The following is a 24,341-nucleotide window of genomic DNA, read 5'->3' on the forward strand; positions in this document are numbered from 1 at the left end:
TTGGATTTCAATAATGTAATAAATATTTCCCATCTATTATGAACCTTTTTATTCTCCCTCAAGGAGACTATTTGATTTGGAGCCTGTTATCAGAGAGCCCAGGAAGGGCATCCAGGATAGTTCAGGGAAGGGAGGCATGTGGAGGGCCTCTGTATAATGCTTCTTTATTGGGTGTCACACCGGCTCACCATAGGGCTTGGGGTCCGAGGGACGTCCGGGGTTGGAGGAGGAAGCAGGCCACTAAAGCAGGCTAGTTTGTGAGGCCAGGATTGCCGCTCGAGGCTCTGGCAGTGGCTCGTGGCAGGCCAGGCACCCGCAGACCTGAACTCTGGGCTGAAGCAGACGCCAGCAGCATGCGCAGTGTGGCTGCAGCCGCTACACCGGGGTTCTGCGGCAGCCACAGCTACTTGGGTTGCTGCTGCAGCTGCTGCTGCTGCTGCTGCTGCTGCTGCTGCTGCTGCTGCTGCTGCTACTTCTCTGCCCTCTGCCGCTGTCACTTCCAGTTCCTACTTGGGTGATCCAAGTCCGGGTCATTTCTTCCCCACCGCTGGCCAGTCCCTCCAGGCCGATCTCCGTCCCAGGCAGGAGGGGGCCAGCGTGGTCAGCTGAGCGGGGTCCGGAGGAACCACAAAGGCAGGTTCCCTAGGCAGCTACTCCCAGCCCGGCGCCGCCCAGTGTGCCCTGGCCCAGCTGCCTCCAGCACACCTAGCCAGGCGGGTCTCCCACCAACACCTTCCACCTCCCCTTTATCGACCCCACAGTCCTCCGCCCACCGAGGGGTGCAGCTCTGGAGGCAAAAACTTGAGGGCAAGAATATGGTTTCCTTTTAGGTTAAAAAAAAGGCATAAAAAAATTCCTGGACGGAGAGGTTACGGGCGCAGCACGGAGTTTGGAGACGGGCGCCCCCTCCTCTCCAGCGTCCAAGACCAAAGTTGCAGCCGCCGCCCCTCCCTGCCCCGGGGAGTCGAGCCCAGCTCTCCGGTTTCGCCCTGGTGGCAGCAGTGCTTAGAGCAGTGTCCCAGCTCCGGCTGGGTTGAGCGATTCCTGATTCCCGCAGCCTTGGCACAGGCTAGCCCACCCGCTTGCCTGCCCCGTGACTCTGGAGGACAAGCTGCTTCCAGGAGGCAGCAGCGGTGCAGCTGGAGTGAGAGAACAGCAGGAGGACAAGCGGGCTGCGGCCGAGCCAGGTGACCTGCCTTGGGGGGGGGGGGGGGGCGGGCAGCGGGTCAGGGGAAAGGGAGAGCGTGAGGGCTTTGACTGGTGCCCGAAGACCACCCCCCACCCTTAAAGAAGAGCTGCCCTTTCTCCTACCGCCTTAGTTCCCATCCCCAGCCGGGGTTCCTTCTCTACCAAGGCCTCCCAGTGCCCCGAGATCCGGGGTGCCCGGAGAGGGGGGGCGGAGACTGAGGGCTCCGAGGGAGGACGCGCCAAACTTAGCTGCGAGTTGTCCGGCTCTGCTCGCAAGGTTTGCATAAGGCCGGATTCCTCTTACCTCCTCCCCAACCAGAGCAAGGAGTCAACAATTCTATTTTTGATACTAATTTGATGCCTCCCCTTCCCATCTACAGCATCTGTACATTTGGGAATTTTTCAGCAATGAGTACACAGGTCTGTTGCGGAAATGGTCTGTGGATGGGGAAAGACCTCTATTCTACAAGACGTTCCAATCCGTCTGTAGTTATTTTTGAGTTTTCATTTTCCAGTCACTTAAAAACCCAACAGGTATTTGAGGTATTCGTTTCTTATCTGTAGAGTGGAGAGCCCTTAGGTTGATCTCTGTCTCTTAAAAAATCTTATGTTTGTATTGTTGATTTGTTACTGGTTTTGGATAGAGGTGACTCAATGACTTCTTTCTTAATGTGTAGTGGGAATAAAAATAGAGTAAAGGAATATATTTTCTATCCAGCTGAATATATTTTTGTCGATAAAAGCTTCACATAAAAATATAGAATAGGATAAATTTTAGTTGATGTTTTGTAAAGTGTTAACAATTTTTAAAGCAAGATTCTAAGGTCTCAACTGTTTTTCTCACATATATTTGCCTTACAACCCCACAATTTGTCCTTGGACTTCCTATCTTAATTCTGACATTGACTATGGTAAGAGGAGCTCCGATGACATCAGTTGCTCCAGCAACAGTTCTGGTGTTCCGTGACTGAGAGCACCTCTCTCCAGAAACATAAGGTCTGGGCCTGCCCTTGTACTTCAGCTGAGGCATTTCCAAGGATTTCTGTTAAGCAAAATATGCCACATGCCAGCCAATGCTGCATTCTCTTCTTACATAAATGAGCTTCAGGCTATTGTAGTCTCTGGGTGTACTTGAGGCAGTTAATATCAGAGAGTTCTCAGTCCCGGAGGGACAATGGTGGTTGGTGGTTGGAGTTTGGAACAAAGTAAATTTCCAGCTAGTATTCTCATCTTGCATTTCTTTGCTGCTTAATTTTTTTGGAATGTCTTCTACTTATCTGCAACTCACCGAGCCTTTGTAACGGATGTGGGAGAGATGGCATTGCTTTCATTTGTCAGAGAAATAAAAGTTTAGTTCACCAAAGTCAGGCAGCTAACCAGTGGTAGCATCAAAACTCTGACCTGGATCTCCTGTTCTCAACTCAGGGTTGTGTTTGTTTGTTTGCTTGTTTGTTTTTACTAAAACATGACATTTTATCCAAAAGTATTCCATTTAGTACATGTTTTATAGATGGTGTATCTTCTGAGCTACTAATATTTTTTTCTGTTCTTTGTGCCAACTCACATGTTGACCTTGTCTTTGCACAGGGCTGGCTCTATTCTTAAGTGAGAGTACAGGGGCAAAGCTTTCTGAAGGACGGTCTGTAGTTTGTATTTTCCACCATCAGCCTCCTCTCCATTCACCTTCAAGGATAAAAGGTGCTGAATAGAGTGAGCCACTAGGGCACAGAAATGTGTGATATTGGTCTGACATCCGTAGTTCAAGTATAGTATTACTTCAGTCTTTACAAAAAAACTTATTCAGGAGGAGAAATTGGAGAGTGTGATTTTGTTCATTTACAGCAATCTGCTAATCACTGTATTCAGGGAACTTAGATGCAAAAGAGGAAGGAGAGTTGAGTACCCACCATTTCTCAAGCATCTACAATGTTCTAGGTACTGTGCTAGGTGCTTTAAGTATGTTATTTTATTTAATCGCCACAACAACCTGGGACGGAACTGGCATTGTGCCTATTACACAGTGCTGGTCTAGGGATGATCTAGACAAATGTCTCATACTGCTAGTCTCCCAGTGCCAAAATGTTATCACTGATGTAAATAGTCCAGAAATCATTATAATTGCCATGTGTCGAGCTGTCTCTCCAAAGGAACTGATGATATACAGGAACACCTAGCCCATTGGTTTTCAGACATGGCTGTAATTAGAGTAACATGATGTGCTTTTAAAGGATACAAATATTGGAGGGGTCCTTCCCACCAATTCTGTGTGACAATTCTGTGTGAATTTGTCTGCAGTGTGGCCCAGGACTTGGTGTTTCTTTATATTTTAGCATTTAAGTAAACTTTACATTAAATATAACATGAATTCAGAACAGTTCCATCTCTTTCCAAAATTACCCTCTGCCCCTGGCAACCACTGACCTGCTTTCTGACCCTATGGTTTTATCATTAAAGGATGTCACATAAATGGAATCAGAGTATGTATTTTTTTGAGTCTGGCTTCTTTCATGTATCATCTTGCATTTGAGATTTCATCTGTGCTGTGATGTGTATCAGTAGTTTGCTCCTTTTTATTGCTGAGTAGTATTCCATTATATGAGTATACCACAGTTTGTTCATTCATTTTCCAGATGAGGTACATTTGGGTTGGTGACTCATAAAGCCAATGTAAATATTCATGCACAGGTTTTTGTGTGAACATAAGACTTCATTTCCCTTGGGTAAATATTTAGGAGTGGGAAGTTACCATACAGTAATTTCATTTTTAACTTTATAAGAAATTGCCAAACTGTTTTCTGAAGTGTCTACACCAATTTGGATTATGATGGTAGCATCATTGGAGAGTGGAACCTCAATAAACCCAGGCCCCTGAATGACTATTTGGAACAAAGGCCTCTACCAACACTCATTGGACAGATAGTGTAAGAAATAAACCTCATTTTGTTAAGAAAAAAAAATATAACACAAATTCAAGAAACTGTACAAATCCCAAGTATATGGTTTAATGGATCTGTACAAATTGAACACATCCATATACTCAGCACACCAGTTAAAAAGCACAATATCATCAGCACCCAGAAACTACCTTTGTGCCCCTTCCCAATCACTACTTCTCACCAACGGATACCACTGCCCTGACTTCTAAGACACTCGATTCTTTTCTTCTGTTTTGCAACTTTTTATGAGTGGAATCATGCAATATGTACTCTTTGTATAAGGCACAAGCAGCCAACACAAGGCCCACGGGCCAAATCCAGCCCTCTGCCTTGTTTTATCCTGCCCAGCACCTTGTTTCTACCCGGCAGGAGCACTGAGCTCTTGCTTAACTGTTAAGGAGTAGTTATATTTATACAGTCCTAAAATTACATTCGGCCCTTTGAAGGCAACCTCAAGGCTGATGTGGCCTCTCGTGAAAATGAGTTTGACACCCCTGTAAGGTTCCTTTCACCCAGGGTAATGTTTGTACAAGTCACCCATGCTATTGCAGATTGTATTGGTTTATTCGTTTTTTTTAAATATTGTTATTCAAGTACCGTTTTCTGCTCTTTCCCCCCACTTCCCGCCACCCCATCCATCCCCCCCCTTGGTTTTGTCCATGTGTCCTTTATAGTTGTTCCTGAAAACCCTTCACCCTTTCCCCCCCATTATCCACTCCTATCTCCACTCTGGTTACTGTCAGTTTGTTCATAATTTCAATGCCTCTGGTTATATTTTGCTTGCTTGTTTGTTTTGTTGATTAGGTTCCAGTTAAAGGTGAGATCATATGATATGTGTTTTTCACTGCCTGGATTATTTCACTGAGCACAATGCTCTCCAATTCCATCCATGCTCTCTCAAAGGGCAGGAGTTCCTTCTTTCTTTCTGCTGCGTAGTATTCCATTGTGTAGATGCACCATTGTTGTTTGATCCATTCATTTACTGATGGGCACTTAGGTTGCTTCCAGCACTTGGCTATTGTCAATTGTGCTGCTATGAATATTGGGGTGCATAAGTTCTTTTGAATTGGTGTTTCAGGGTTCTTAGGATATAATCCTAGCAGTGGAATTGCTGGGTCAAAAGGCAGTTCCATTTTTAGTTTTCTGAGGAAATTCCATACTGTTTTCCATAGTGGCTGCACCAGTCTGCATTCCCACCAACAGCGCACTAGGGTTCCCTTTTCTCCACAACCTCGCCAGCACTTGTTGTTTGTTGCTTTGCTTATGATGGCCATTCTGACTGGTGTGAAGTGGTATCTCATTGTGGTTTTAATTTGCATCTCTCTGATGGCTAGTGATGCTGAGCATCTTTTCATATGTCTCTGGACCCTTGGTATGTCCTCCTTGGAGAAGTGTCTGTTCAAGTCCTTTGCCCATTTTTTAATTGGGTTTTGTCTTCCTAGGGTGGAGTCATGTGAGTTCTTCATATATTTTGGATTCCATTCATTTTTATTGCTAGTAACATTCCATTGTGTGAATGTGCCATTTTTGTCTTCATGCGCCTGTTGATGGAGATCTAGGTTACTTCCAGTTTTTTTCTGATATGAATGAATAAACCTGTGCATGTTTCTAGTGCACATTTCTGTTGGGTTTGTGTATATGTTCACGTTGTGTAGGTACTTCCCAACAGTTTTCAATAGAGACCATGTCTTGTTATTATTTCATTTTTGAGATCTCTCCAGGTGATTGTAATGTGCATTGAGAGTTGAGAACCATTTCACTGGTTAATCTATTGAGTTCAGCAATCTTGCAACCTCCAGTGTCTGCCTCCTAGTGGAGAACAACAGAGAGATACCAGCTTCCTCCTCAGCCTCAGATCTTCTAGAAAATCTCTGCTGAATTGACCTTCTATTGACCATTTTCTCAAAATCCCTTGTGCCAAGCTACCTTTATGCTTTCTGCTCATTCTCACTATGTCTCTCCACTAGTTTTGGAACTTTCCAGAGGCAGGAACCAGAGCTTGATCATCCCTATAACCCCAATACTCAGTATTAGAATATGGCACAGAGCAGACACTCAGCAAATATTCACTACATGAATAATTCATAGAATTACTGAATGGTCAGAGAAAGTCTGGGCTTCTAAAGAGATGCCCCACTTTTGAACTAAAAGTTACGCACTTTATTCCTAGAAGAGTGCAGTAAACCCTCACTCAGAGCCTAAAGTACTTTTACTTATCTAAATGTGTTATAATTCAAAACTGATTAGAAATAACAAATTAGATTAGATGAAATAAGGTATGTGGAAGCACTTTGTACAGTGGAAAACAGCATATAATAAGAACTTGTGATAAAGGGAGAAGAGGGGCTCCTATAGAATAGATATACTGGCAATGGCAGAAAGAGTATATATCTAAGTATAAGATGGAAGAAGTGAAATCAAAGCATGTCAAAAAAGAGACAGAAAAACTATAAAAAGCAGACACCCAAACATATAACCATGTGGGGCCTTTTGGCGTGGGGTCAGGCAACCCAACACATCTTGTGTGGTTGGTCTAGTGGCTAGAATTCATGACTTTCCCTGCCTTGTTCTGGGTTTGATTTCTGGTCAAGGAAACTTCGCTCTTGAGAAGTAGTATAGTACTACAGTGGCTAAGAGCTTGAGCTTTGGACTTCAACTGACTTGGGTTAGCCAATTATTAGGTATATTCTAACATCCTCGGTGGTAGTAGTATATAATATTAAGTATGTGCTACTTTATTATTAGGTATATGTTTATTAGTTACATGCTACCTCTTAATGTAAAATGAGGGAAGGCAAAACACTTAGCACAGTGCCTGGCACTGGGTAGACTCAATAAAATTTAGTTCCTAATTGAAATTGTAATATATTTCAGTAGGCTAGTGTTCACAAATGATAACATTGTATTATAAACAAAAAAGATTACTCAGTACAGTTATGCTAAGCAAGCTCCATTTAAGAAGTGACTCATGCTTTATAGAAAAATTTCCTTTTGAAATCTTAACATTAAAGAAAACTTGGGTACAAGAAAGAGTAAACTGTGGACTCTGTGGAGTGATGGCTTCTCCAAGGGCTCTGAGGTTTCATACTATCTACATTAAGAACTTAGATGGGGATAAAAGTTAAAATAGTGGGGGAAATACAGCTATCTTGTTTCTCAGTTCCAAGGTTTATTTGGTAGAGACTACTTGTTCTTGGAAAAATATTCTTAAACAATGAAGTTGAAAGTAAAAACCCTACACATTTTCTAATACTTAACACCTGTCTTCTGAAAGACAAAACAAAGTTAATTGTTTCTGGAATTTTAGAAGAATAGCAATGGCAGACTTAGCCTCTGTTGTCATATTGACAGCAGAAATTAATCTTTTCAACGTTATTAACATCTTTCACTAACAAATTTAAGTGCTTTTCTACTAGAGTTGACATTCTTAGTGCTTCACATCATAGAAAATAATTTGAATTTAGATGAGATTATGTTAAAACGTGTTTAAAATTATTTGTGTAATATTTAATTTGTTTATACCTTCTATTTGCAAGGCTATGTAAACAGTTTAAATTTCAGTGCTATTGTAGCCCAGTGATATCCATGAAACAGAGATTGGAATTTTTAACCATAATTTCTGACAATAAATGTGTAACCTTAAGAGTTTTATGAATTGGTTATAAAAGTTCATGTTAAGTCACCAGCTGATTGTTTTGCTGCTGTTGTCAATACTTAGCATGGCCAATTTTGAACTGCTGAAACTATTTGTATATAGTTTTCTTTATAACAAGTCAGGACTAGAAATATGTTTGGAGATCCAGTTCAAAAGAGGAACTGGAGTAGACAAAGCAACTGAATTCTTCAGAGACTATGAATTATTCAGTTGTTAACCACAGTAACTTCTTCAGCTACCATTTTGTGTGCTAATAATAGAAACAGTTTGGTTAGATTCCTCTTGGAATTGAAAAATCAAGAAAGCTTTTCATTCTTTTTTAGTCTTTGCATAAACTAGAAGAATATGAAAAAGTTTTTCATGTTTACCTGGATGAAATAGTTTAATCTTTATGTCTTTTAAAGCAAACATTTTTATTTTATAATTATGATAGCTTAAAATTTAAAGATACCCCAGAGCAAGATGCATGTTGTTTTAGTTAAACAATTCAACAAATATTTATTTTATTTTATTTTATTTTTTGTGATGACTGACAAAAACATTCTCTTTTTCCCCCAAGAAAATAAGTAATAAATCTGTTGAATTGGGCATAATTGAGGGGAAAAATAAAAATCAATTGTCTCTGTACAAAAAACACAGTATGTAAAACTTGAAAAAGGAACAGATAATTTCTGAATGGGTTGAATATACGTTGATAATACCAAAAGAAGTGTATTTTGTTAGAAAATTTAATCAATTGAACCTTCCTGGCAGAATATGTAAAGGTTATGTTGTTTTAAATCTAACTCTAATTTGGTTTTAATATTATTTATTTCTAATCTAGGCTGTTTTGAGGGGCAATCGAGCACAGTACAGCTCTTTATTAAAACCTCACAATCTTGGCCAGCTATTCCTACTTTAGCCCATGCTAATTTGGTCATATGTCATCACTGAAGCAGCCCCCAAGGATCAGTTTGAGAGGTGAAGAGTTGCCAACATAGCATAAGGTCTGCGGAGCCATTGGTGATGACATTGAAGTTAATACCAAAAGAAAGTGCAAGGTCTGGCCTTTGAGTTGCAAATGAAGAAATGTGAGGGGCCTTGCCAGTTTTAGGGCCTTTGCTTACCAAATTTTTAGAAAAGGTATATGCCCACTTAGTCCAGAAGCTGCTCCATATCTGCATTTCAAAATTGACATTGCTACTTCCCCTGCTGTCATCTGGAAGAAAAACACAACACCAGACATCTGATTGGCTCCAGGCCTTGTCATACCCTGGCTAACTGGACCCTACCACACAGAGGGCTGTGTGGGTTCAACATGTGGATCATCCAAAATAGCATATACACACACTTCATTTCTATTTGACTTCTGGCAGAAGATTTACCTTCCTAATTAAGTTCTGCTTAGACAAATAGAGTAAGATTCCAGCTTTATACTTTCCTGGGGACTTGAATATTATTACAGAGATCAGACATGTCAGTTGAGGGATTGAATAGTGCAATAGGGAAAAGAAGGAATTAAATTAAAGTGAGACAAAATACAGCAGTTTGCAAAGCAGTGAGATATTCAGGAATTGTCTCACCCTAAACAATAACATACAAGCTTTTCTATTCCTTGGAAGCATGGACATTATTTTAAGAGGTATCATTAAGGTGTCAAGCTATTAATATCTTTTATGAAGAGCACAGCCTTTGAAGCAGGCTTGACTGCTAAAGAACATTCTGTCTTGTAATTTGTCTGTTCTTCATGGCTAGGTCTCCAGCAAACTGGGGATTTTTACCAATGATTCTGAGAAATGTATGTGAATAAATAGATTTATAAAGTTTTTAAAAAATTTGTTTTAGAGAGAAAGAAAGGAAGGGAAGGAGGAAGAGAGAGAGAGAGAGAGAGAGAGAGAGAGAGAGAGAGAGAGAGAGAGAGAGAGATTTATTTTTTCACTGATTTATGCATTCATTGGTTGATTATTTTATGTGTCGTGACCAGAGATGGAACCTGCAACCTTGGTGTATTGTGTATTGGGACAACCCTCTAACCAGCTGAGGTACTAGGCCAGGGCCCTAAGAGATTTATTTAGGCATAATTAATGTTCAGTATCAAGAGAATATAGCATTTTACTAAAATAGAAATTTAACCACTTCTTTCAGGAAATGTATGTTGTAAATGTGCAAATAAGCATTTGTACTATAATATAACCAGTTTGCATTCTTTGAAAACATGCTGGTGTTTGAGAATGTGTTGTGAATTGGGTAAAATTTTGATTTAGTATTTAAAAAATGACCTTCAGGGGAAGACAAAAGAATGGAAAACAATGGTTGGCAGTTTGTGCACCTGTGAGTGACTTTTTTATATAGTGGACTTTTTTCCTCAGCTTAAAACAAATATTTGTGTCAGTGCCTGGCATATACCAGAAGATTTGTAAATATTTGTTGAGTGGATAATAAATGGATGAACTTTTAAAAATTTAGTTTAAATAGCTTGTATATCTAACAGTCTATATGTAGATTATCAAGAGTTGACTTTGTTATCTGTGTATTTTTGGGGGCTATGGTGTTCTAGGCTGGATATCCAAGCTTAGGGTTTAGTCCCCATTATTCTCAGGGGGATCCAACTGGCCACTTAATTTTCCCTTCAGTGCTGCTGCCTGTGGGCACCTTGCCAGCCCTCTCAAGTCTCCACCGTACTCCCTACCAGACAGGTTGTGCTGAAGCTGATTCTTCTGTCTATCCAAGGTTATAAGGCTTCTCTCTCACTCTTGTTCAATTTTTTGTTCTGGGTGATTTCTCCACAATTTAGTTGTAATCCAAGATTGGTTCTGGGAGGAGGTTAGTATGGCTTGCATTTACTCCTCTGACACCTTGCCTCAGTACTTTATTTATGATGTATCTTGGTGTGGGCCTTTTTGGGTTCATCTTGTTTGGGATGGTATATGCTTCTTCAACTTGTATGTCTCATTCCTTCACCAATTAGGGAAGTTTTCTGTCATTATTTTTCAGATAGGTTTTCAATTTCTTGCTCTCTCTCCCTTCTCCTTCCAGCACTCCCATGATGCAAATGTTGGTATGCTAGAAGTTTTCTCAGAGGCTCCTTATACTATCCTCATGCTTTTGGATTCTTTTTTCCTCTTGCTGTTTTGATTGGGTGTTTTTTTGTTTTCTTATATTCCAAATCACTGATCTGATTCTCAGCTTCCTCCACTCTACTGTTGATTCCCTGTAAATTGTTTTACATTTCAGTTAGTATATCCTTCATTTCTGATTGGTTCTTTCTTACGGTTTTCACATCATTTTTTTATGTTCTTAACGTTCTCTCTGAGTTCTTCTGCTCTTCTCCTAAGTTCACTGAGCATCTTTACAACCAATATTTTGAACTCTGCATCTAGTAGATTGCTTGTCTCCATTTTGTCTAGTTCTTTTTCTGGAATTTTGTTCTGTTCTTTCATTTGGGCCATATTTCTTTGTCTTCTCATTTTGGCAACCAGCTTGTATTTGTTTCTTTTTATTAAGTAGAGCAGCTACAACTCCCAGGCTTCATAGAATGGCTAATGAAGTAGGTGTCCTGTAGAGTCCAGTGGCCCAGCTACCCATATTACCTAAGCTTAGTACTTGAGGTGCATCCATGTTGTGGTCTGTGTACACTTTCTTATTATAATTGAGCCTTGATTACTATTGTCATGTCCAAGTTCAGCTGCCAAAAGTGTTCTGTCTGGGGTCATACAGCCTAAGCTACAAAGCAATATGCAGATGGCTGCAAATTGTGCTGGGTTTGGAGGTGCTCAGGAGAGGCCAAGCTGTAAACCAAGGCCAGCTGCTGTTAGTGCCAGGCCTGGGGCAACTTAGTGAGAGGTATGGGGCTTGCTGAAGCCAGATGCTGCTTGTTTGCAAGAATTTAGGAAAGCCTGAAGCATGGGTCAAGACAAGTCATTTATGGAAAAGCCAGTGGAAATAGTTTGGGTAGTCCCAAAATTTGGGTGGGGTGGAGCCTCAGGCAATCACCAAAGTGGGGCAAACAGAGTGAGCCAGGTGGCCGGAGTATCAAATATAGTGCCCGCCTTTTTGCTCTGTGGTTCTGTGGCTCTGTTGGGGAAAGACTCAGAAGAGGAACAATGGCCTCTGCCAGCATTTGTGTCTGGGAGAAAACTGACTCCCAGCCCTTGCCTTGGTGCTGGACAATTCAGTTCCTCCCCATATGTCTCCAGTGCCTTTCAAGTTGCTGCCCTGGTGCTGGAGCTCAGAGGCAATGAGTCTGAGTAGGTCCATGCACAGGCCCTTTAAGTGGAACTGCCTGTGACTCCAGAAGTTTCTGTCTTCCACAGTCTCAGTCCCCAATGACTTTTACAGCTAGAGGTTATTGGAACTTCTCTACTTGGCACTGGAAACCTGGGGTGGGGGCTCTGGTATGGAGCTGGGACCCCTCATTCCCAAGATCTCCCTCTGCTTTTTATCTGCCACATATGGTTGTGGGTCTAGCTCATTCTTCATCTCCACCCCTCCTACCAATCTTAATGTGTTTTTTTTCTTTAATTCCATAATTGTAGGACTTCCATTCAGCTTGATTTTTGGTGGTTCTGAAGGATGATTGTTCTCTACTTTAGTTGTAATTTTGATGTGGTTCTGTGAGGAGGCGAGTTGTGTTTATGTAGCCTGTCAGCTTTCTCTGTATGTTATTTTTAGATAATACATTTCCTGGAAAGTCACATGGAATTTTTTCTTCCTTAATAATATATAGATGTATTTATTTCAATTTATTTATTTAGGTATAATTGGTACACAAAATGTAATAGTTTCAGGTGTACAACAATATTATTGACTACATTCCCCATTCTGTACATTGCATTCCCATACCTTAATTATTTATCACTGAAAGTTTGTACTTGTTAATATTTAAGATCTTGTGACTTTACCACTCATTTCATCTCTGTAGCCCCCTTCTTTTCTGGAAACCACCAATCTGTTCTGTGCATCTATGAATCTTGGTTTTGTTTTGTTTGCTTTGTGTTTTAGATTCCACATGTAAGTGAAATCATGTGGTATTCATTTTTCTGTGTATGAAATTTCACTTAGCATATTACCCTCAAGGTACATCCAGGTTGTCACAAAAGGAAATATAATTCTTTTTTACTTTACTGTAGTTTCAGCAATACTTTTTCTTCAATTATGATAAATCACATATTGGTGAGAGCTTCTACACTTACATCAATCCATCAAATATTTATCGTGCACCTACTATATGACAGATATTCTTCTAGATACTGAGGGTATAGAGGTGAAAACATTTTTTCAAAACTGTCTTCATGGGGTGTATATTCTAGGAACAATTTAAGTTTTTCTCATAGTATATCCTGTTGATTAACCAATGAAAGGTTATTTATCAAGTGCCTTATATATGTTGAATATTGGGCTAGGGCTGCAGGGGCAATTTGGACTTCAAAGAGTCTGTCTTCTAATAGGAAATCCAGGACTAATCTTAACACCCACACAAAGAATAGAAAATATCACAGTGGTGGATGATTGAAGGCTAAATGTGCAGTATCTATACAGACTGTAAGGTTGTAGCTCTTCAGAAGTAAAACAAGAACAACAACAACAAAAACATGAAGGTAAGTTCAATGGAAGACTTTAGGGAAGGCTGCAGATGAAACTGTCAGAGAAGCCTCTGCTTAACGCAACTGACAGGGGATCCTTTTATCATTGTCATTCCCCTACCCTAATTTTGTGTGGGGTTCATTTAACATCAGTCTCTCCTGTATATGGAAGTCATAGTGAAGCAGTTGCTTCCACTAGACTTACAGTCTCTGGCCACAAATCATAGTAGGATCCTAGGAAAGCGGGGCCTGCAGGAGGTATCTTCACAGCTGAATCTCTTCCTTAACTGCCTGGACTGTTACATAGGCAGGATCTGTCAAGTATTATAATTTATGAGGGTATTCTCATAGTTTTTATACGTATTGTTTGGTTCTCTCATTATGAAGAGTTCTAAAATAAATAGCACTTAGAGTGTCTAGGGTATTTGTTCATCCTTTATATGACAGGACAAGGAAAAACTAAGGATGTGGACATTGATTTGGGACCATACATTCAGGCCGTCTTCAATATAAAAATGGATTATTTTCCAAAAGTTCATTTGTAAGTTATTGTTGGGAACACAGAAAACATTTTTCCACAAAAACTAGGTTCTACAGGATTATTGTGTTTTTTGGCTGGCTTACAACAGCCTGCTTAATAACTAATGTGGCTGACATAGAACTCACAGAAACTAAGTAGCAGGTGTGGTGCTATGTCTTTGAGAAAATGTGTTCTGCATTCCAATTTAGAACATTGGGAAATAAGTCCCCTTCTCTGAAGGCTGGGGTGAGGGGTTTGAGGAGAACACTTCAAGGTCTGGCACACAGATGCTTCAGCAGTTGAAGCATCACTTCTCCACCCACTACTCCTCAAAATTGTCAGCCAGTATGGCTCCTGCAAGGGCTCTAGTGACAGGAGCACAGGAGGAGGGGGATAGGCAGGCCACATTGGCTGGTTGGCTGAGGGGCAGCTGGGTCTAAGCCTCCCACTTCTTATCCATGGTTTGGCAGGCATTATTTATAGGTTTTATTTTTCCCTTTCTTTTATGCCTATTCTCTTTTTGGTGAGATTATCCAAAGCCAATTGTTCGCTCTCTTTCTCTTTTTAATACTCTGAAGGTCCCCAGCAAGATGCTGCTATCATTCTTCATTCATTTCCCTTTCCAGAAACTTAATACTCAACTAGATAAATCTTTGTTGTGGAGAAAGTGTTTTTTTCCCCTTAATGTAATGTAGCAAGGAAGAATAGAAATCATAGTGTGTGATATGTTAATGTTAGTCATGCTGACATGGCCATCAGGGAATGGATTTGGTGACTTTGCAGTGAAGAGTGAGCAGTGAGGGATTATGCTTAGATCTTTGCTCCTGTGATAGAAGCTCTATGGAGCTGAACTTCCTAGCTTTGAATTCTATGAGGTCCAAGTAATCTAGAAGTATGTAGTAGTTCTGTAAGGTGATTATATTAAATCTACATAGACAAAAGAACATAGATGGTTAAAGCTGTCTACAGTAACAGTCCAAGTTCCACCCGGCAGGGGCAGCAAGATAGAGCCAAAATTTGTAAATAGATGTTTTTAAAATGACACTTTGAAAAAGTCAACTTATAAACAAGTAACAATTATGGTAGGCTGTGATATCCCAGATTCCCTTTGTTTTGATTCTATACTATTTAACAAATTTCTAATTCTAATTTGGCTTTCCATGTAGAATTCTATGTTGGGAGAGAGTGATCTGGTCATAAAATTGGAGTGTCCAATCTTCTTTTTCTTTTTTTTTTAAATTGTTGTTCTATTACAATTATCCCAATTTTCCCCAGTCGTTCTCCCCATCCTGTCCAATCGTTCTTTTTATTTATTTATTTGTTTGTTTGTTTGTTTATTGTTAGTTTTTGTTCAAGTACAGTTGTTTCCATTTTCCCCCCACCACTCCCTCTGCTCCATCCTACCCTGTCTTCCACCCTCAATCATTTCCCCCTTTGGCTTTGTCCATGTGTCCTTTATATATGCTCCTTGATGGCCCTTCCCCTATTTTCCCCCATTATCTCTCTTCCCCCTCCCCTCTGGTTACTGTCAGTTTGTTATTTATTTCAATGTTTCTGGTTATATTTTGCTTGCTTGTTTTGTTGATTAGATTCCACTTATAGGTGACATCATATGGTATTTGTTTTTCACCACCTGGCTTATTTCACTTAGCTTATTCTCTCCAGATCCATCCATGCTGTCCCAAAGGATTGGAGCTCCTTCTTTCTTCCTGCTGCATAGTATTCCATTGTATAAATGTACCATAGTTTTTTGATCAACTCATTTATTCATTAATGGTTCATTTTTAAGTAGAAATTAGCAAATTGGCATTTTGGTTTATGCATTGACTTTCTGTGAACTTGGTTGGTGTGAGTCCATTCTCAAGAGCTGTGAGATTTGAAGACCAGATTTTAGACCTTGGGCACATAGGCAAGGAACTGTATTTTGGAGCTTCTATTCAAATACTGGACCAGCACGTGTCTCATTTTCTAGATGAGAAACAGCCACAAAATGTTAAGGTCTTCTGACCTTCACAGCAGTGCTCTCTTCAATACACCAATGTTATTTCAGCTACATACACATGTCAGATTTTTCCTAAATTGCTGAAATGGAGAGAAGGGAAGGAAATAAGAGAGTAGAGAATAGGGTTTGCTTTCTTAAGTTTGCTCCATATCAAATATGAACTGTTATTATTTAAGACCAAACAGGTACAAATACCATCCACTGCATTCTAGTAAGTGGAATACCAGTGGCTAGTTAAAATCATTATTTGTTGCTGACTTTGTGACTACTTTTAATAGGGGCTATGTGGAAGCATCCCAGGTTTCATTCACAGAGCTAGGAAAGGTGCCATGCAGTGAAATATGACTAAGCAGCTCAGATATGCTTGTTCTGTTGCACTATGTAATGACATTTCTTCCAAAGTTCAGGGGTTAACAGAGGCAGAGTGCTCAGCTATGAGAATTAAAGAATGTGATTCAAAATGGTCTGTTAATTTGAGACTTTATTCACTAGGAACAATAAGAACAAGGGAGAGATGGAATATTCCTAAAGTATGTGTATTTGGAATCTTTTCTTTTTAATGGGCCTGAAACAGCCCTGCCCCATGTTTCTCAGTGGGTTGTGTTGGGTGTTGTTCCACAAAGTGAACGGTTGTTGCCTGTTCGATTCCCAATTCCTGATTAGAGCACATGCCTGGGTTGCAGGTTCAGTCCCTGGGGTGTGTGTGAGAGGCAGCCAATTGATGTTTCTCTCTCACATTGATGTTTCTCTCACTCTCTTTCTCTCTCCCCTCCCCTATCTCTAAGAATAAATAAAATCTTTAAATTAAATTAATGGGACTGAAACATGTGGCTCCACTGAATCCCTTGCTTTTTGATTGATTAGATTTTAACAGTTGAGTGATAGAACCTATTGTGATTACTTCAGATCCTAAATTAATTTTTTTAAAAATTTAATCTTTCTTGTATTTTTTACATTACCTTGTAGTTCCCTTATACATCCCCACCCCCAGCAATCACCACACTGCTGTCCATGTCCATGAGTCCTTTTTCTATTTTGCTCAATTCCTCCACCCACTAACCTCCCCATCCCCCCTTGGTATTATCCTGCTCTCCATCTATGAGTCTGTCCCCATTTTCCTTGTTAGTCCAGTTTGCTCATTAGGTTCCACTTATGAATGAGATCATATGATATTTGACTTTCTCTGGCTGGCTTACTAAATTAACTTTTAAAATGGAAGTCAATTGAGTGGGACTGTAGCCACATGGCATTACTGACATCACCCAGTTCTGAACTAGTATACAATGACTTCTTTTAACAAATATGTGGCTGGACTGTGATTGCTAGCTTAAGTGGGTAGAGCATGATGCCAAGAAAAGGTTTAGCTTGGTCCTGTAACCATGGGCTGGACCTCCCCGCAACCAGCACCTCACAAATATGGATGGTGGCTTACAAGGTGGAATCAGATGAACAAATAAGAGTAGCTCAGTACAGCCTTTCCCAGCTTCTGGCAAAAGGTGCCTGCTGGGTCAAGGCTGCACCTTGAAATGCAAAGGACTGCACAGGAATTAGGAAAGACCCCTGTGCAGACAGTCTTGTCAAGAGATTTTCTCTTTGCCATGATTCATTGAATTGGTCATGTTCAAGGTTATAACAAACTTGCTGCAGATGGTACAGATGCTGTGTTTACTGACAGCAGCAAAGGATTTTTTTGTGTGTGTGTGTAAAACCCATGGATTCCATTTTCATTTTTTAAAAAATATTTTCTTTTTTTAATTTTATTTATTTATTTTTAGAGAGAGGGGAAGGGAGTGGGCGGTTGCCTCTCACATGGTCCCCACTGGGGACCCGGCTTGCAACCCAGGCATGTGCCCTGACTGGGAATCAAACCAGCAACCCCTTGCTTCGCAGGTCCTCACTCAGTCCACTGAGCCACACCAGCCAGGGCTCCTTTTTCATTTTTTTAAATGTCTCATCAAAACATAAAGTATACATGCAGGGCTAAAATGCCCCTCACAACCCTTTGTTCTGTATATTTATTGGCTTCATCACTTTCTTGCTGTGTGACTTAACTACTTTGAGTCTGGGTTTACTCATCTATAAAATGGGAGAAATAATTTTACCCACATTACAGGCTTGCCAAGAGAATTGAGTGCAATGATGGAGATCTATCTATCTATCTATCTATCTATCTATCTATCTATCATCTATCTATCATTTATTATCTCCAAGCATGGTGTCAGCTTATAACACATAACAAGGGCTCAGTAAATCAGTAAATTGTAGTTATAAGGTTAGTGAAGGAATCAAACAACGGGTTGTGGAAGTTTCTTCTCGTGTGCTTCCTTGTGGTTGTCAGTGTAGGAAAAATTTCATGAAACAGCATACATGTTAAAAGTGAAAAGTAATCCAAAAGGATCTATTTGTAAACCCATAAAAATATAGAGGTGTGCACATACTAGTGCCTTATAATTATGAGTACATGAAAAGTTTATTCTTGTGCTATTATTATTATATTATTTACTTGCATTATAATTATATATTATATATAATTCTATATATATATTTGGGTAGGACAAAAGTAGGTTTGTGGTATGCTGTTTGTATGGAAAATAATACATTAATAGATGGCAGCCAAATGGTGTTTGTAGCATTTTTATCATACAGTAGATTCCATCCATTCACTATACTTTTCTGAGTTGTCCTACATGCAAGTATGTTTTTAATCTTGTCTGTCTTCTGTGCTATTCCTGAAAGTTTGCTATTAAAATGCATTAAACTATAAAAAAGAATAATATAAGAATAAACTCTGTGTTTTGCATACTCACAACTGTAAACCTACTTTTTCCCCACTTTGTATTAACTTCTATGCAGTTTATACCGGCAGATCTTCAACATTTCAGAATTAACAGCTGGTATTTAGTGGATGGAAAATAAGTTTTGCTGTCATTGTTGATGTCCAAAATGGAAAACTGTGGGGAAATATTTAAAAATTAAATGCTTTGTCTAAATTGAGCTGCTGATGTAGGACTGGACCTTAGAGGGGCTGTATACATAAATAGTTTTTTAAAACTTCAGTAAAGTTTAATCCCTGTCTCTTCTATGGTTATTTGGAGTAGAGTAAATGTTTTTATTGTTGTTACCATTATCCTTGAACCTTGCCTCATCCCATTGCAGGAGTGGTACCTTGAAACCATCTAGCAATAATCTAAGAAGCAGTCCTTTCTTGTCTGTATCATAGTCATCGTAGAAGGAAGGAGGGAATCTTGCTGTTCACCTGACGTTAACAGATCCAAATGGAACTAACCAGCTAATTTCTGGACCAAAATAGGTGTAAAGGAAGTTTGGTTTGATACCATATTAAACAAGCTAGTGAGGCTTGCACAAAGTACCAGTAGATAAGTATCATCATATACAGCATAAATGTGCAAATTTGTATTAACTTTTAACAAGTCCCAGAGTGCTTTACAGATAGGAAAGGGGAATTGTGTTTTTTTTTTTATTTTTATGTATAAATTATAGGCCTAGGCAAACAGCCTGTACTGTAACCTATTTTTCCTTGTTCTTACATTCCTAACACTGACGGGTTTTCCTTAGCTGTTTCCAAGTTGGGCACCAGTGACCTTGGCTTTTCTCCACATCTTCATTTCTAAACTTGATTTTATGCTTCTCATTTCCACTAACATATAAAACACTAATAATGGCTGATATTGTTATGCACCTTCCAAATAATATTCCCATTTTAACAGGGGACCAGTCTCAAGAGCATTGAAGAAAGGCCTGGGGTGGAATTTTCAATAACATTCAATTTGAGGCTTGGAAGGGTGTGGTGCAGTGGAGAGTGTTCATGGTTATATATAATCTTCCAAATGCTCTGCAGTCATAATCCTTAGGTGTTTCCTTCTCTACTAGTTCCTAGAGACCTCTTCCAACTCCTTCCTGTGTAGTTACTAATGCTACAGAATAGGCTTGTAGTGAGAAGAACAATGTCTATGGGTAAACTCTAGTCTTCTAAAAAAGGAACTGTGCGCAGTCCAGGCAGCTTCCCTCAAGCAGACACAATGACTCTTGTTGATGCATTTTCCATCAGTTTTAATTTTCCATCAGTTTGTTGTTTTCATATTTAGTCAGATACTGATACAAGTGAATAATGCTAGTGTTGCCACACAGAGGCAGTCAATTAACCTGGATAGGGAGCAGCATAAAAAAGAGAGGGGAGTTTTTTATCACACCTTTTGCTCTCATGCCTTATTCTGCTGATATTTACCTTTGCTTATTATTTTAGGCTCTACCCATATCCATCACACCTATCCAACACATGCATTCATATACATGCACATATTTACACTCCTATGAGAAATTATGAGCTAAAAAATGAATTTTTTGCTTTGTTACTCTTTTGGTATACATGTCATTAACTCTTTCCTATTATCATTGTTAAGGAAGAGTCAATAAGAGTGGAATTCCCTGAGATACTAGATACTCTTACCAGAGTCAATTGGATCTTCTTCACCCAGGCTTTGTCCATCAATTCATTCCTGGAAAACTTTGAAATATACAGTAGCATTGAAAAACATGTTTGGATTGTAATGTAATTTAGTTTAGTAATATTAGCATTAGCCCTTTACTAAAAGTATATTAGTGGATAATTTTTAGATGTGAAAGTGTTCTTTAATCATTTTAAGTTTCAATACAAAACATTTATTGATTAAATGAATAGGGCTTCTAGCCAAGATGGAGGCATAGGTAAATACACTTAGCCTCCTTGTACAACCAAAAGAAGGACAACAACAAATTTGAAAACAAAAAAAACAACCATGTCTGCCAGAAAATCAAACTGTATTGAAGTCTGACAACCAAGAAGTTAAAGAAGAGGCCTTGGCTGGAGTGGCTCAGTGGACTGAGTGTTGGCTTGTGAACTGAAAGGTCGCTGGTTTAATACCCCGTCAGGGCACATGCAGGGCATATGCCAGGGCTGCAGGCTAGGTCCCTGGTTGGGGATGTGTGAGAGGCCATAGAATGATGTATCTCTTGCACATAGAGGTTTCTCTCCCTCTCTTTCACTCTCTCCTCATTTCTCTAAAATTAAAATAAAATAAAATAAAATAAAATAAATATGTGATAAAAACTATAAAATTTCACTTCAAAGAAAAAGAATTTTTAAAAGAAACATTCATTCAGACTGGTAAGAAGAGCAGAGATGGGAAACTGGGGCAGAGAGGAGGTATGGCAAGGCCGTGGATGGAGGACTAGACAGGCAAGGTGGTGACTGGCAGTCTCTCATTTGCATGCATATAAACTGGGTGGAACAACTGAGTAACAAGACAGACCATGCAACCCAGAGTTCCAGCACAGGGAAAGAAAGCCTCAAAACTTCTGGCTGTAAAAATCTGTGGGTGTTCTGGCAGCGGGAGGGAATCCCACCCTCACAGGAGAGCTTGTTGGAGAGCCACAGGGTCCTGGAACTTACACAAACTCACTCTCCAGGGAATCAGCACCAGAGAGGCCCAATTTGCTTGTGGATAGTAGAGGAAGTGGCTAAAAGCCAGTTGAGAGCCAAGCAAGTGGCATTGTTCCTTCTCTGACTCCTTCCCCACATACAGCATCATAACCTAGCAACAAGAGTTGCTCCACCCTGGCGAATACCTAAAGCTCCACCTCTTACAATAAAACAGGTGTGCCGAAAAAAAGAAATATGGCCCAAATAAAAGAATAAATTAAAGATCCAAAAATAGAACTAAGCAATGAAGAGTTAGCCAACCTATCAGATGCAGAGTTTAAAACACTGGTAATCAAGATGCTCACAGAAATGGTTGAGTATGGTCATGAAATAGAGGAAAAAGTGAAGGCTATGAAAAGTGAAATAAAGCAAAATATACAGGGAACCAATAGTGAAGGGAAAGGAACTGGGACTCAAATCAACCATTTGGAGCAGAAGGAAGAAATAAACATTCAACTGGAATAGAATGAAGAAACAACTATTCAAAAAAGTGAGAACCTCCAGGTCAACTTTAAACATTCAAACATCCAAATCATAGCAATGCTAGAAGGATAAGAGGGAGAGCAAGAAATTGAAAACTTATTGAAAAAAAATGAAGGAGAACTTCCCTAATCTGGCAAAGGAAATAGATTTCCAGGAAGTCCAGGAAGCTCAGACAGTCCCAAAGAAGTTGGACCCAAGGAAGCACACACCAAGGCACATCGTAATTACATTACCCAAGATTAAAGAGAAGGAGAGAACCTTAAAAGCAGCAGGAGAAAAGGAGACAGTTATCTACAATGGAGTTCCCATAACACTGTCAGCTGATTTTTCAAAAGAAATCTTGCAGGCAAGAAGGAGCTGGAAAGAAGTATTCAAAGTCATGAAAGGCAAGGACCTACATCCAAGATTAGTCTATCCAGTAAAGCTATCCTTTAGAATGGAAGGGCAGATAAAGTGCTTCCCAGATAAGACAAAGTTAAAGAAGTTCATTACTACCAAGCCCTTATTATATGAAATGTTAAAGGGACTTATCTACAAAAAAGAAGATGATCACAACTCTGAACAGTAAAATGACAACAGACTCACAAATATCAACAACTGAATTGAAAAACAAGAACAAAAAGAAAAACTAAGCAAACAACTAGAACAGGAACAGAATCACAGAAATGGAGATCACATGGAGGGTTATCAGTGGGTAGGGGTAGAGGGTAGGGTGAGGGAAAGGTACAGGGAATAGGAAGCATAATTGGTAGGTACAGGATAGACAGGGGGAGGTTAGGAATATTATATGAAATGGAGAAACCAAAGAACTTGTATGTACGACCCATGGACATAAATAGAGTTGGGGGAATGCTGGTGGGGGGTACAGGGTGGAGGGGAATAAAGGGGAGAAAATGGGGTAACTGTAAAAGTATAATCAATAAAATATACTTAAAATAAACAAGTCAATGAATGAATAGCAGATCTGGTGATTCCAGAGTAGACAGACTTCTATAGGCTCACACTTACATATATTATTTACATAGATCCTCCCTCATTTGAAAAAATGGATGCTACGTATTTTAATTCTAGAGATGGATTTTATATCTTCAAGAATATGTAAACCAAAAAAGATAAAATGTTATCTAGATGTGACTCCCAAAAAACAGGCACATTAGAAATGGAACAATGACTCTATCTAAGGGGAAGACATCCTTCAAAATGTTACACCCTAGCCCTGGCTGGCGTAGCTCAGTGGATTGAGCGCGGGCTGCGAACCAAAGTGTCACAGGTTTGATTCCCAGTCAGGGTACATACCTGGGTTTTAGGCCATGACCCCCAGCAACCACACACTGATGTTTCTCTCTCTCTCTCCCTCCCCTCCCTCTCTAAAAATAAATAAATAAAATCTTTTTAAAAATTACAAAAAAATGTTGCACCCTGTCATGTCCCACATAAGAAGGTACATTTTTTCCCCACCACATTTAAGGGGGAAAATACAAACACAAACATTTTGGAACAAAAGGATTTTTTTAAAAAGATTTGATTTATTTATTTTTAGAGAGAAAAGGGAGGGAGAAAGACAGGAAGAGAAACATCACTGTGTGGTTGCCTCTCGTATGTCCCCTGTGGGGGCCTGGCCCCCAACCCAGGCATGTGCTCTGAACTGGGAAACGAACCAGTGACCCCTTTAGTTTGTGGGCCGGCATTCAGTCCACTGAGCCACACCAGCCAGGTCAAAAAAATTTTTTAAAGATTTTATTTATTTATTTTTAGACAGAGGGGAAAAGTGGGAGAAGGAAAGGGAGAGAAACACCAGTGTGTGGTTGCCTCTCATGCATCCCCTACTGGGGACCTGGCCTGTAACCCAGGCATGTGCCTTGACTGGGAATCAAACCATCGACCTTTTGTTTCGCAGGCCGGTGCTCAGTCCACTGAGCCACACCAGCTAGAACTGGAACAAAATGTTTTTAGTAGGTGAATTTCCATCTAGAAAGTGGGTGTCTGGTTACCTATAGGTGTATGTATCTACATCATTGGCTGGCAAATTAATAGATTGTGGCTGTACTTGAGAATACTTCTAGGTTCAAATACTCATGTGTGAGACTAGAAGAAGTTTCAATATATTTTAATGCATTAAATGTGTTTTAAAATTAATAAATTTTATTTAAAACAACAGCTGATTAGTATCTTCACTACGGACAGTGGCATATCAGAATGATGGTTGAGACTGGCAAAGTGAAAATGTATTTAATGTTTTGTTGCAGAAGTTGAGTAGTATCAGGAAGGTCAGCAGTCATCTGGAAAAAAATCACTTAAGGCTAGGAAGAATCTCTAAGCTCAGGCAGGCAGAGGTTGAAATCCATGAAAATGAGCTGAGGGGGGGTTAAGGTCAAGCAGCAGAAACCAGAAACAGGGGCTGGGAGCAAAAAGCAGATTTAGGTGCAAAGTTTGGGCAATGTGGAGTTAAGATCATAGGTGGTTGGGACCCAGTGGGTGAAAATAGAGAGGACAAGGAGCACAGAGAAAGGCATAGCT

The 24,341-nt window shown here is 39.9% G+C and overlaps 1 protein-coding gene across 3 annotated transcripts in view; it reads left to right on the top strand.

Annotated features, from left to right (window-relative positions):
• Positions 1–24,341, top strand: part of ARHGEF6 (Rac/Cdc42 guanine nucleotide exchange factor 6) — a 145,144-nt gene that overhangs the window by 13,036 nt on the left and 107,767 nt on the right. The window contains exon 1 of one of the 3 annotated variants that reach the window (XM_045839378.1): positions 579–1,187. The exons of the other annotated variants lie outside the window; for them this stretch is intronic. The gene's annotated coding sequence lies outside the window, so the exon portion shown is untranslated. Of the gene's footprint in view, positions 1–578; positions 1,188–24,341 lie in introns of those variants that run through there. 3 annotated transcript variants of the gene reach the window in all.

The sequence above is a fragment of the Phyllostomus hastatus genome, unplaced genomic scaffold (assembly GCF_019186645.2).
Source record: "Phyllostomus hastatus isolate PE091 unplaced genomic scaffold, TTU_PhHast_1.1 phas_contig_30, whole genome shotgun sequence".
NCBI lineage: Eukaryota > Metazoa > Chordata > Mammalia > Chiroptera > Phyllostomidae > Phyllostomus > Phyllostomus hastatus.